This window comes from Dasypus novemcinctus, chromosome 16 (genome assembly GCF_030445035.2).
Source record: "Dasypus novemcinctus isolate mDasNov1 chromosome 16, mDasNov1.1.hap2, whole genome shotgun sequence".
NCBI lineage: Eukaryota > Metazoa > Chordata > Mammalia > Cingulata > Dasypodidae > Dasypus > Dasypus novemcinctus.
This window is the reverse complement of record NC_080688.1, coordinates 78033380-78044919: the sequence shown is the minus strand read 5'-3', so window position 1 is coordinate 78044919 and position 11540 is coordinate 78033380.

Sequence of the window (11540 nt, the reverse complement as noted above, 5' to 3'; positions counted from 1 at the left end):
TTTTTGGTCCTCTGCCCAGGTGTCCTTTCCAGTGCTGTGAGTGATGTATTGAAGTCTCCAACTATTATTGTAGAGATATATATTTCTCCTTTAAGTTTTGCCAATGTTTGCCTCATATAATAAGGGACATCCTTGTTAGGTGCATATATTAGTTAGTCAAGGAGTACTGATACAAAATACCAGAAATCTGTTGGCTTTTATAAAGGGTAATTTATATGGGGGTAGAAGCTTACAATCACAAGGCCCTAAAGAGTCTAACTCAAGGTACCATAAGAGGTACTTTCTCACCCACCCAAAGTCATTGGCTACATGTTGACACAAGATGGTGTGCAATGTCTGCAAGTGTTCAGTTTTCCTTCTTCCTCTTAAAAGCTCCGTGGTCCCAGTGTCTTCCTATCTTAGCTGTAGGATGGCACAAGGCTTGTCTCTCTCAGCCAGGCTCATTTCTCTGTTCTCTTCACAAGGTCAGCTGTTGACTATCAGGCTCATCTTTCTTCCCAGGACCTCTGCTGTGTTAAGTGAGCTGTCTCTCTTCCTCTGTGTGCTTTTTCTCCATGTGAGAATCTGTTTTATCAGAGTCTGAGTTGCACTCTAATGACGTGGTTGAGTCAAAGCCTTGATTTAACATAATTTAATCAGACATCTCAGCTGAATCTAATACAATCAAAGGGTTATAATGCCCAGAAGAACAGACCAGTTACAAACATAAGCTCTCTTTTTGGAATTCATAAATAATCTCAAACTGCCACAGTGCATATACATATATAATTATTACTTCTTCCTGGTAATTGCCCCTTTTATTAATATATAAGGTACTTCCTTGTCTCTAATAACAGTTTTGCTTTTAAAGTCTATTTCATCTGGTATAAGTATAGCTACTACAGCATTTTGTTTTGTTTTTGTTTTATTATTGCATTCGTAGAGTATCTTTTCCACCCTTTCACTTTCAATATATTGGTATCCTTGGGTCTAAGGTGAGTCTCTTTTCAACAGATGGATCATATTTTCTTATTCATTCTACCAGTCTGTGTCTTTTGATCGGGGAGTTTAAGCCATTAACATTCAATGTTAACCCTGTAAAGGCAGTTCTTATTTCTCCCATTTTGATTTTTGGTTTTCTATCATATTTTATTTTCAACACTCTTTTAACACTTTTAGTTACTTTTACTGATTTAATCCTCATTTCTAGACTCTCTTCCAAGCCTTTCTCTCCTGTCTTTTCTTTTTGGGCTATAGCACTTCCTGTAGTATTTCCTGCAAAGCTGGTCCCTTGGTTACAAACTCTCTTAGTTTCTGTTTGTTTGTGAATACTCTAAACTTGTCCTCATTTCTAAAAGATAATCCTGCTGGATATGGATATAAGATTCTTAGTTGGCAATTTTTCTCTAGCAATATCTTAAATATATCATACCACTGCCTTCTTGCCTCCATGGTTTCTGATGAGAAATTGTCACTTAATCTTATTGGGTATTCCTTGTGTATTAGTCAGTCAAAGGGGTGCTGATACCAAGTACCAGAAATCTGTTAGCTTTTATAAACGGCATTTATTTGAAGTAGAAACTTACAGTTATAAGGCCTTAAAGAGTCCAGCTCAAGGTACCATAAAAGGTACTTTCTCACCAAATGTCTGTTGCCATGTGTTGATCCAAAATGTCTGCCAATCTCTGAGAGGGTTCAGCCTTTCTCTTTCCTGTTAAGGTTCAGCTTCTTCTGGTCTCAGCTATAGGCTGGCATAATGGTCATCTCTCAGGGCTTCTTAGCTGCTCTGTTCTCTTCACAAGGTCAGCTCTAAACTATCAGGCAATTGTCTCATCTTTCCCCAGGGCACCAGTGTCAAAACCAAGTTCTCTCCTCTGCTGTGTCTTTTTCTATGTATTCTTGTGTTCTCTGTTCTTGATTGAGCATCCATTTATATAGTCCACCAAGGGGTCTGGGATTCAACCCTGCATACCCCAAAGACGTGGTTGAATCAAAGCCCTAAGCTTGATTTAATAAAGTAAAAATGAAACCTCTGAATTTAATACAATCAATGGGGTATCATGCCCAGAGGAACAGACCAGTTTACAAACATAATCAGTCTATCTTTTTGGAATTCATAAATAATATCAAACTGTCACACCTTGTACGCTATGCATCATTTTTTCTCTTGCTGCTGTCAGAATTGTCTCTTTGCTTTAGCATTTGATATTCTGATTAGTATGTGTCTCAGAGTTGGTTTATTTGGATTTACTCAGATGGGAGTATGCACTGCTTTTTGGGTATGGATACCTATATCCTTCAGTAGGGTTGGGAAATTTTCTAACATTATTTCTTCAAATATTCCTTCTGCCCCTTTTCCCTTTTCTTCTCCTTCTGGGACACTCACAACACAAATTTTTGCATGTCTCATTTAGTTTCCTAAAACTGTTCAATTTTTTCCTTTCTTTCCATCATCTGTTCTTTTGTATGTGTTTTTGGAGTCCATGTCTTCAGGCTCAATGATCCTTTCTTCTGCCTCCTCATATCTGCTGTTGTATGGCTCCAGCCCATTTTAAATTTCATTTATTGCACCTGTCATTTCCATAAGATCTACTTTTTTTCTATGTCTGCTTTCAAATTCTTTGTGCTCACTCAGTGTCTTCTTTTTTTTTTTTTTATTTTTTTTATTTTTTATTTTTTTTTATTTTTATTGACTTTGTAATAATATTACATTAAAAATTCAGTGTCTTCTTAATATCCTTAATCTCTTTAGCCATCTCATTGAATTTATTAAGGATAATTTTTTGGAACATCTGTAATTAGTTATCTCAACTTCTTTTTTTTTTTTTTTAAGATTTATTTCATTTATTCCTCTCCCCTTGTGCCCTATTGTCTGCTGTGTCCATTCATTGTGTGTTCTTCTGTATCTGCATGCATTATCCTGCGGCACTGGGAAACTGCATCTCTTTTTTGTTGCACCATCTTGCTGTGTCAGCTCTCTGTGTATGCGGTGCCACTCCTGGGTGGGCTGCACTTTTTTCATGTGGGGCGGCTCTCCTTGCAGGGTACACTCCTTGCGAATGGAGGACCCCTATGCAGAGATGCCCTTGCATGGCATAGCACTCCTGGAGCGCAACAGCACTGCGTGTGGGCCAGCTCACCACACAGGTCAGGAGGCCCTAGGGATCAAACCCTGGACCCTCCATATGGTAGACAGACACTCTATCACTTGAGCTACATCTGCTTCCCAGTTGTCTCAACTTCTTTGTGACATCTGGAGGCTTATCTTTTTCCTTTGACTGGACCATATCTTCCTATTCCTCAGTATGGATTGTAATATTTTGTTAATGTCTTGGCAACTGGCTTACTAGATGTATTTATTCTGGGTGCAGTTTCTTTCTTTAGTTTAGGGCTTTCTTGCCTTTTCTTCCTTGCTGGTGTGTAGTAGAAGTCAAGGAGGTAGCTGGTACTGTAAGCTGTGGAGGCTGAAGCTGTCTCATTGCCCCAGGAAATGATGAATTTCTCCCACCCTTCTCTGTGCCAGGGGTAAGGACAGATCTGCAGCTGTGTGTAGTAATCCAAACTATGCAGGCCAAGACCATCTGTAGTTGTCTGGAGAGACTGAAGATGCTTCATGCCCCTTCCTTCCATGCCTGGGGTGGGAGTGGAGCTGCAAGTGTGGGCAGCAATCTGTGCCATTTGGGTCCATGGGTGGGGATGGACTCTCCTCTTCTGCCATGGGTGGGGATGGACCCTCTAGAGTGCCCAACAATCTAATCCATGTGGGCCAAATGTCCCTGCAGGCTGAAAGTGCCTGCCATTGCCCAGAGAATCTGAGGCAGCACCAGCCCCCTCCTATCCTATTGGGGGTGGGGGTTGGTACATAGGCACCCAGCATTTCAGTCCCTGTAGGTCGAAAGTGCCTGCCATTGACCAGAGAGGCTGAGGAAACACCAGTCCCTTCCTGTCCTAATTGGGAGTGGAGCTGGATCTCCAGGTGCCCAACAGTTCAGTTCCTGTAGGAGCAAAGTACCTGCCATTGCCTGGAGAGGCTGAGGAAACACCAACCCCCTCCTATTCTATTGGGCAGCGGGGGTGGATCCACAGGCACCCAAAGGTTCAGTCCATGCAGGCCGAAAGTGCCTGCTATTGCCTAGAAAGGCTGAGGAAACGTCAGCCCCGTCCTACCCTAGTTGGGGGTGGAGGTGAAGCTACAGGTCACTGACTATTCAGTCTGTGTGGGCCAAAAGCACTGGCAGTTATGAAAAGAGGCTGGGGAAACATTGCCCCCGCTTTTCCTATTAGGATTGGGGGTGGAGCTACTGGTGCCCAACAGTGAGTTCATGCAGGTCAGAAGTGCCGATGTTGCCCTGAGAGGCTGGTGCAGGTCCCCCCAGAGTCTCCTCTGCCAGAGGTGGGTTGGGAGCCGAGGCCAAGGCTGACTTCTGATCTGGGTGGAAAAAAGCCAGTTCTTACCTTCACTGTGATTGTCAATCAGCCCCACTTCCCCTCATGCTAGGGACAAAGTTAAAATGGCAGCTATTGGCTGCTCTCCAACTTAGACAGGTTCAAACTTTAGTTGTTCTTAGGATTATACTTTGGTCAGCCTAATTTACTCATCAGTAGCTGACGTCAGTGCCCAACCGTCTCTTCCTCTCCCATTTTTGGGAATGGAGTTTCCAACTCCAGCACAGAATAACTTTCGAGGCGGCTTGTGCCACCAGTGGAAGATGGGCACCGGCCTCTGTGGTGTGGATTGCTCTACTCTTGCAACTTCATTGCAGATGGGCAGTTTCCTCCTTCCATTCTTTCAAGGATGCTGCAGGATGCTCTTCTCATCTCCCAGGTCCCCCAAACAGGTGCTTTACATAACTTTGTTTAGACTACTTAGAGCTGACTCTTGGAATGCCTTACTCAGCCACCATCTTGCCCCCAATTCTTATTTTCATCATTTTTATGTGAGAAAATAGGTGTGGAGATTTCTCAGACAAATATGATTTCTTGGAAATACAAGTAATTGCTCCCACTGGTGTGCTCTGAAAGTGTAGCAGTACTTGCTGTGATAGATCATGGGCTGATATTACATTTCAGACTCAAGGGCTGACCTTTGTCATCGCCTCAGAGAAAACGGAGGCTGAGATTGACTAAGATTGAAAAGGCACTGACTGCTGAGATCATCACCTTTGCATATAAATTTTAGGTCCTTTAATAGCATGAAGTGGTTTGTGCACATTAAAATTCCACATTAGACATCTGCTAGCTATAGATGCCCAGGTGAGTAAGGATGGAAGGATGAAAATACAGTGTGAGTTAATTATTTCTTTATAGATTATAAGTTGATTTGAGCCCTAGGAGATGCTGCAATTTCCTCTGAAGATAATTCTTGGGGATTCTGTTCCTCTCCTTGATTTCATATGTGCAAATGCATGAATGGTTTTTGAAAATGAATTTCAAGTTTATAGCTCCCTCTATTTAGTTTTCCTTTTCCCAAGACTCCTTCCATTCAGAGGAAATTTGCAAGGCAAATTTGTGGAGATAGGGGCAGGAGAATTGGGGCCTCTGTGGAAAAGAATGTGTGGAGAGAGGAAAGATATTGAAACAAGGAGGGCAAAGCAAAGGTGGAGTGACTGAGAAGTCTGAGGATGAATTGCAAGTGGGTGGAACAGCATAGTTAAGATCAGGTGTGAAGTTAAGTCCAAGGCCAGGCTACTCAGTTTTCCATATGTCTCAAGATTCTTCATCTTGGATGCAGTAAGGGGAGCTCGTTTTTCCCAAAGTTTCCCGTCTAAGATTTTTGGGCAATCCGGATCAACAGCGTCTTTATCTCTGCAGTTGAAGTTGAATCTTCGGATTTGCTTGTGGGCAAGGTGGGTCAGTTGATAAAGTCCTGGACTGAACCATGGCCAAAGCCAATATCAGTGTCTCTGGCAGGGCAGCAGATCTGTTTCTGTTTGAGCTGTATTCTAGAAGATGAGGGATGAGGAAGGGAAAATCCCATTTTAATGCAAGGTGGCATATGTGAAAAATTGTACTTGAAGCAGCAGGCAATTCTCAAGAGAAGCAAAGCCCAGTTAGGCCTTCGCACATGTCTTCTTGATCTTCTAACATTCTTGAACGTTCTTTTGGAGCCGAGGATATAATTACTTAGATATTTCTGAATCATTAGATAAAACAATTCAAATAATAATAATAATAGCTACATTTAATGAGTGCTGGCATGTGCCAGGCACTGATCTAAGCTGTTAACTTTTGATTTCTCTATACTTCTATGAAGCCAGAAGGTAATAGGGTATTTCTATTTTCTTCAATTTTTGTTGTTGTTTGTTTTGTTTGGAAATTTGGAAGAATCCTCTTCCAAAAACCCCAAAACTCATAGCTTTCACAGAAGAGGCCCTGGAAAGGTCCAAGTTATACTCCTGTTTATAAACATTATAAAACATAGTATTTAATACACTGACTAAAGTAGTGAACCTGCCAAAGGTTCACTTATGTGCCAGAACACTTACCTGCAAGGCCCTAATTAATGACAACATCTCCTCTGGGTTCACAGTATCTTTTTCATCTCTTTGGGAAACTTGCTCTGCCTCTTTCTCATTTCTCTATTCTTACCATAATAAGGTTATGATACCCTCATTCTTTACTGAGTTGGAAGAGATGAAGGGTAATCAAGGGCTAGAAAGAGATAAGGAGAAGGAGAAGTAGAAGGAGTGGGGGAGGAAGATGAGAAGAGGTAGATGTAGAAGGAGCAGCAGAAACTACTGCCACCACCACAGCTGCTGCCCATACTGCCTCCACCATAGCGAAAGTGGGAGCACCAGAAATTTTTGGTATTTAATTTAAATAGCCAGAGTTAAGCAGTCCCATGTAAGAAAGGGCTGAGGTGCACTCCAGGTGACTTTGGGGGCCTCCAAGTATGAGTGTGTGGTTGATTTCTGTATTAGTTTCTGACTGTTGCTGTAACAAATGACCACAAACTCAGTGGCTTAAAACATTAATTATTTAGATTCTGGAGGTCAGAAATTGGAAATGAGTCATCTAGGGTTAAACTCAGTGTGTCAGTAGGGCTGGTTTCTTCTGGAGGCTTCAGGGGAGAATTTGTTCCTTGCCTCTTGAATCTTCTAGAAGTTGCCCACATTCCTTGGCTTGCATCGGCATCACTCCACTTGCTGTTGCCATCCTCACACCACCTTCTTCCTCTTCTAGAGTCAAACCTCCCCCTGCCTCCTTCTTACTAGAATACTTATGATTCAGGGCCCACTTGGATAACCTGGGAAAATCTCTTCTGTCCAGCTTTATCATTCACTATGCCTTTCTGTGCACCTTTTGTTCCAGCTGAACTGGACTTCAGCAAAGGGTCCAATCTTGTTTTAAGAGCACCAAGGGGACAATGAAATTTTCAGACTCTGGTCAGGGAGCCACTTGTCTCTGGAGACCAGGGACCAGATAAAGGTTACAGCTTCCCAAGCACTGAAGAACATGAGGGCTCAAGGGGAGCGAATAGAAGACATGAATCAGGAAGGTTCAGCTGACCATTTCCAACCAGGTCGTGCCTTTGGGTTTGGCCTAATCCATGGACTCTGACCCTCATATCATCCTTTGCTTCCATGGTATCTCCCCAGCTGCCCTCCCCACTCACTGCTTGACCAGCGCTTCCCAGACAAGGCAGTGCTGGGGAAATAAAAAGTCCTGAAAATAAGACCCCTCCATTTCAATTGTGAAAGACAAATCAGAGCTGAGGATGCAGACTATGACATTTTATTTGTGACACCAAGGTTTACTGCAGCAAAGGAAACCACAGCAGAAGCAGCTCTGGCGTTCTAGAGATGACAAAGGATTTTTATAGACATAAAGAAATTAGCTTAACTTCTATTGATTGGACCAGGGTTTGTCCATCTTACAGGGGTGAGTTTAGGGCAGGTGGGCGTTGTGTTGTATTAGGTTAAAGGTAACGAACTAGGGGCTTGATGGGTATCTGGGTCAGTTGCCTTGGTGGGGAATTCAAATTTCTAAAGGTAAAGAGGAAACTCCAGAAGGCATGTTTTTTGTTTAGATTAGTTTAGTTTAGTTTTTGGCTCTGAGGGGACCCAGGGATTTCTCTATACAATCTGATCACACTAGAGAAAATGGAGAAAAAACACGATTTATTACTTAATATGCATAACAGACTCCATGCCCACAGGTTGTGCATGAGAGCCTACGGGCTCTGCACAGGATTTCACACGAATTCCTACAGTCATAGAAGAAAGGGCAAGGAAAACGTCTCTTGTCTCCCCAAGAGACACATGCATGCACCTGGTGTGAATGGTTGTGCCTCCTGTCTACCTCCTGGAAGCCTTCTGGGTTAATTCACAGGGATGTGTTTGCAGGTCCAAGGGTGCGAGGGCCCATGACCTGGCATTGTCAAATCCAAAGGCCGGGTCTGCTCTTGGGCCTTGATGTTTTCAAGGAGACACCCTGAGGAGGGAAGGGGTGGGAGGAGGCAGCCTCCTACCTCTACTTTATTAAGCAAAGGAAATTTCACCCTTTTGCCCTGCACCAACGGGCTCTTGTGTAGTCAGTGCTCTCTATGCCACAGACTGGTGTGCTGTCTCCTCTCCCGGAAGCTCACTTCTAGACCCCACTGTGGAGAAGGCTAATCCCAGACAGGACACCCCATCCCTGACCTGGGGGTAACCTGGATACCGCAGAGCTGCCCGAGGGTGGGGCCCCCGAGGCTAGCTGTACCTTAGAATCACCAGGTAGCTTTCCGAAAATACTAGAGCTGCGCTCTTCCTTCAGACTCTGATTAGTGAGTCTTGGGTGGGTTGCAGGCATTTGTACTTTTCAAAAGCTCCCAGGCTTAGACTTGGGCCCTGTCCAAAAGGATGGGTGCCAGAACATGAGATAAGCATTCTGGTCCCCATAGTGAATCATCTTTCCTTGGCTCTCATCAAAATTCTTCTTCTAGCTGAGTCCACCAGAGGCCTCTGTTAAAAGCATGACCCAAAGCTGCGTCCAGGGTCCCCCTGTGGACCCCAAGTCAAGTCCTAAAGCCCCCCCTGGGATCTGTTCAGGCAGTTATTCTCAGCAACCAAGAGTTTTCGATGTGCTGAATCCATTTGGGGGCGAGCATCCTCTCTGAAGGCTGAAGCCAGGACCAAAGCCCCGAGGCTAGAAAACGATTCACACTTTGGAAGTTAATTTTATTTACTTTGGTTCTCTTTGTGCATCTGAACAGCCTGACTAGTTCCACCAGACACTACTCTGCTCTTGGAGAACAAATCAGAAGGGCACGAACAAACACGCAAAAGGCGAGGACTCCCTGAGGTGCGCCTGGTGGCTGGTGGCACATTTGCGGCAGATCTGCCGCAGTTTGCTGGCTTTTCTCCTCTTACGGAGGCGCAGGCATGTTGACACCCAGTGCCGGGGGAACTCCTGCTTTATCCTGAAGCAGGCTAGTAAGATAGGGAACCAATAGATGGATCGAGACCCTGGCAGACAGTCCACGGGGACATCGATAACCTACAAGATGGCTGCTGAGAGACCCTCCCAAGATGCTGCTATTCAGGGCAAAGACTTCTGGAAGCCAGGAGAAGCCCTGGGTATTCCCCAAGGACCTTATAATTGGGCGTTTACCGGGGATTGATGGGTGAGGTAATCAATCAAAACAGCAAGCAGCTGGGCTCCTCCCCTAGCATTAGCAAAGGGGGTGGAATAATGAATAGGTCAAAAAGCAGACACAAGGCCTGAATTTGCTCTCTTTTGCCTGTGGACCCCTGTTCCTGCCCTCTGTGCACCGCTCTCGCCGTTTTTCCCCTGCCATAGTCGCCACGCAAATAAAACCTGGGCACTTATAATCTATAATGCGGAATTGTAGTCTGTAAATCAGCCCGCCTGACTATTTTTCAACCCCTTCCTCTCTACCTGGGACCCCTGATCTGCTATTTTCTCCCATTTCTCGTCCTTCCCTACCTGAATAAATTACTGGCCTAACTCACCTGACTTGTTCTTGAAATTCATTTCTGCAGCGTAGTCAAAACGTAGACAGAATCTGGTAACAATCCACCAGGTATTTTCTGCCACACCATATGTGTGTGTGTGTGTGTGTGTGTGTGTATAATTTTGGACTTTTTTGTTAACCGAAATATATACTTTTTTATTTTGTGGAAGTGAATTTCTGAATCTCTAGTCCTTCAGCCTTTAAAACATTTTTTCCCTCCCTCAACTATTTCAGACAAAAACAAGCCTCCCAAGGCTGGTTGGTTCTTCTGTCTCTCATCCCTCCCTTCTGTCTCGCACACCAGGCTGCCAGCAAGTTCCTGGGGGCAGAGCAGCTGCGAATCCAGTTAGAGAGGAGCCCCGGGCCTGGCTGACGCCAGGGCGCCTGCAGCCTCTCCTCAGACTTCTGGCAAACGGAAGGAGAAGGAAGCGGGAGCGCACCTGTCGTCAGCCTACCTGGGCTCCTAGAAGTGAAGCACCCATAAATCCCTCTTGGGCCTGGAGCTGGATTGACAAGCCAAGAATTTGGGTGGCCTGCCGGCTCCTTGGGGCACTCTTGGAGGTGCCGAAGAGGACAAGCGAAGGCCTGGGCCTTGGCACAAGTGCTTCTTGGGGCAACAGGCGCTCGCTTGCTCATGCTAAAACAATCTGCTTATGGAACCTGAAAAACGTCACAATTATCTTCCTTGGATAATTACTAGCTTCAATGGGTGTCTCATATTAGCCCATGACTGAGTTGACAGGAAACTCTTTTTGTCCTTGTTTTTGAAATTAAAATGGGGGTAATCTAAATAATTCTAGGGGCAGGTCAATGGATTAATTGTTTAAATCTTACGTGGATGTGGTCGTAATAAGGATCATTTCGTTGTGCTCTCTACTACAGCAAACGCAACATTGCCGTTGCAGGTTTAGGCTTCTCACCCTAGGGCAGGGGTTCTTAACCTTTTTTGTTGCACGGACCCCTTTGCCAGTCAGGTGAAAACCACGGACCCCTTATTAAGTCTATACTGTGTATTATTTAATAACTATATCACACCCGCACCAACACATCCCCACAAGAATAATGTTGGTTTTTTTTTTAACTTCAATTCAAGCTCACGGACCCCTTGTTAAGAACCCTTGCTCTAGGGGAAGAGGGATGTGCGTGCAACTGTATTTTGGCAAAATTGTTTTGCAAATTTAGACAGGTATATTTCTGAATGGGGAAATTCCCCATGCTTTCTTTTTGTTATGGCTTGGGAAGTTGGTTATAATGACAAAACAAACACTCAAATAAATAAGCAATTAAAAAAAAAGAATTAAAAACAAAACAACAGGAAGGCCAGAAGCAATCTAATTCCAGTAATATTTTCAATAAATTAATGGCCTCTATGTATATGACGGCAGACACTTGGAAAAGATTGAGCTGACAGATGGGCACAAATAAAGCCACGGGAAAACCGGGAAGGATGATAGATATGAGCTGCAGGCCATTTATCCCCCTTGTTAATTAACCATCCTGTTTTTCTCATAAGAGCTGGGCTTATTGTTTTTTTTACTTTGAAATTCTTTCATTTTCTATCGCTTTCTTTCAAACTTTCTCATATTTCCCTCCTGCTTTTTTT